Here is a 2,500-nt window from a genome sequence, read left to right as displayed (position 1 = left end):
TTAATGGAAGAAACAGAAGAAAACATTGGGCATTGCAACAAGCGTACAAGCTTTTGTGGTTTTAGACCACTGGAAGATTCAAAATGGATTCAAAAGGGAACCGATACAAATCAAGGTGCCGAATGTCTGAATATGTGATGTTTGGATTTCTCTTGGAACAAATGTGGTGTATGGAAAGCATAGAAGCGGGAGACTCCTGCCAAAGAGCACAGAGCCGTGATCGTATAGTGGTTAGTACTCTGCGTTGTGGCCGCAGCAACCCCGGTTCGAATCCGGGTCACGGCAGTCTTTTGCTCCAGCTGCTTCAGAGTCTGCCTCCATCAGGTCCATTCAATAGTCTAATAGGAAGAAATTGAAAAGGAATTGAGTACAGAAAACATCACATTTGACATGATGCGGCAGGGCCAGTGGCGCAATGGATAACGCGTCTGACTACGGATCAGAAGATTCTAGGTTCGACTCCTCGCTGGCTCGAAGCTTTTTGCTTAGTACTCGCAACGCTGCGCGCTTTACCTCTTTATCGCAGCTTTTGTGAAATGCAATCGATGATAGCAGTGCTCTACTAAAGCGTGCGCTTGAGTGAAAGCCCCATCCAATCCACTCCATCTCTCTCAGGTTTTGAAGGTGTCTTGCAACCTACCCTCTGATTCCCACGTCTGTGCGGCATTGGGCATTGGTGCCTTCATGCCACTTTCCAGGCACTATGACAGAGAATGTACTTGCAGCTTCCCATATGGTCCAGCGGTCAGGATTCCTGGTTTTCACCCAGGCGGCCCGGGTTTGACTCCCGGTATGGGAATCTCACCTTATGCCGGAGTGCTGGGGGATAACTGACAAAAAATGTTTGCCAGCACCCCCTAAACCTTAATCAAACACCACAGCACTACTCAAAAAGGTCTTGGCGTAGCTAACATGCAGGTTTAATGGAAGAAACAGAAGAAAACATTGGCCATTGCAACAAGCGTACAAGCTTTTGTGGTTTTAGACCACTGGAAGATTCAAAATGGATTCAAAAGGGAACCGATACAAATCAAGGTGCCGAATGTCTGAATATGTGATGTTTGGATTTCTCTTGGAACAAATGTGGTGTATGGAAAGCATAGAAGCGGGAGACTCCTGCCAAAGAGCACAGAGCCGTGATCGTATAGTGGTTAGTACTCTGCGTTGTGGCCGCAGCAACCACGGTTCGAATCCGGGTCACGGCAGTCTTTTGCTCCAGCTGCTTCAGAGTCTGCCTCCATCAGGTCCATTCAATAGTCTAATAGGAAGAAATTGAAAAGGAATTGAGTACAGAAAACATCACATTTGACATGATGTGGCAGGGCCAGTGGCGCAATGGATAACGCGTCTGACTACGGATCAGAAGATTCTAGGTTCGACTCCTGGCTGGCTCGAAGCTTTTTGCTTAGTACTCGCAACGCAGCGCGCTTTACCTCTTTATCGCAGCTTTTGTGAAATGCAATCGATGATAGCAGTGCTCTACTAAAGCGTGCGCTTGAGTGAAAGCCCCATCCAATCCACTCCATCTCTCTCAGGTTTTAAAGGTGTCTTGCAACCTACCCTCTGATTCCCACGTCTGTGCGGCATTGGGCATTGGTGCCTTCATGCCACTTTCCAGGCACTATGACAGAGAATGTACTTGCAGCTTCCCATATGGTCTAGCGGTCAGGATTCCTAGTTTTCACCCAGGCGGCCCGGGTTTGACTCCTGGTATGGGAATCTCACCTTATGCCGGAGTGCTGGGGGATAACTGACAAAAAATGTTTGCCAGCACCCCCTAAACCTTAATCAAACACCACAGCACTACTCAAAAAGGTCTTGGCGTAGCTAACATGCAGGTTTAATTGAAGAAACAGAAGAAAACATTGGGCATTGCAACAAGCGTACAAGCTTTTGTGGTTTTAGACCACTGGAAGATTCAAAATGGATTCAAAAGGGAACCGATACAAATCAAGGTGCCGAATGTCTGAATATGTGATGTTTGGATTTCTCTTGGAACAAATGTGGTGTATGGAAAGCATAGAAGCCAAAGAGCACAGAGCCGTGATCGTATAGTGGTTAGTACTCTGCGTTGTGGCCGCAGCAATCCCGGTTCAAATCCGGGTCACGGCAGTCTTTTGCTCCAGCTGCTTCAGACTCTGCCTCCATCAGGTCCATTCAATAGTCTAATAGGAAGAAATTGAAAAGGAATTGAGTACAGAAAACATCACATTTGACATGATGTGGTAGGGCCAGTGGCGCAATGGATAACGCGTCTGACTACGGATCAGAAGATTCTAGGTTCGACTCCTGGCTGGCTCGAAGCTTTTTGCTTAGTACTCGCAACGCAGCGCGCTTTACCTCTTTATCGCAGCTTTTGTGAAATGCAATCGATGATAGCAGTGCTCTACTAAAGCGTGCGCTTGAGTGAAAGCCCCATCCAATCCACTCCATCTCTCTCAGGTTTTGAAGGTGTCTTGCAACCTACCCTCTGATTCCCACGTCTGTGCGGCATTGGGCA

The 2,500-nt window shown here is 47.4% G+C and overlaps 6 non-coding genes across 6 annotated transcripts; all 6 read left to right on the top strand.

Annotated features, from left to right (window-relative positions):
- The first annotated feature begins 213 nt into the window (after window positions 1-213).
- trnah-gug (transfer RNA histidin (anticodon GUG)) lies at window positions 214-285 on the top strand. Its single transcript has one exon. It is a non-coding gene; the product is annotated as a tRNA-His (tRNA).
- Window positions 286-401: 116 nt separating this feature from the next.
- trnar-acg (transfer RNA arginine (anticodon ACG)) lies at window positions 402-474 on the top strand. Its single transcript has one exon. It is a non-coding gene; the product is annotated as a tRNA-Arg (tRNA).
- A 253-nt stretch (window positions 475-727) lies between these two features.
- On the top strand, window positions 728-799 carry trnae-uuc (transfer RNA glutamic acid (anticodon UUC)). Its single transcript has one exon. It is a non-coding gene; the product is annotated as a tRNA-Glu (tRNA).
- Window positions 800-1,321: 522 nt separating this feature from the next.
- Window positions 1,322-1,394, top strand: trnar-acg (transfer RNA arginine (anticodon ACG)). Its single transcript has one exon. It is a non-coding gene; the product is annotated as a tRNA-Arg (tRNA).
- A 646-nt stretch (window positions 1,395-2,040) lies between these two features.
- trnah-gug (transfer RNA histidin (anticodon GUG)) lies at window positions 2,041-2,112 on the top strand. Its single transcript has one exon. It is a non-coding gene; the product is annotated as a tRNA-His (tRNA).
- Window positions 2,113-2,228: 116 nt separating this feature from the next.
- Window positions 2,229-2,301, top strand: trnar-acg (transfer RNA arginine (anticodon ACG)). The gene has a single exon. It is a non-coding gene; the product is annotated as a tRNA-Arg (tRNA).
- The last annotated feature ends 199 nt before the right edge of the window (window positions 2,302-2,500 follow it).

Source organism: Brachyhypopomus gauderio, chromosome 9 (genome assembly GCF_052324685.1).
Source record: "Brachyhypopomus gauderio isolate BG-103 chromosome 9, BGAUD_0.2, whole genome shotgun sequence".
NCBI classification, from domain to species: Eukaryota; Metazoa; Chordata; class Actinopteri; order Gymnotiformes; family Hypopomidae; genus Brachyhypopomus; species Brachyhypopomus gauderio.
The sequence above is the reverse complement of the archived record's forward strand: the minus strand, read 5'-3'. Positions and strand labels throughout refer to the sequence as shown.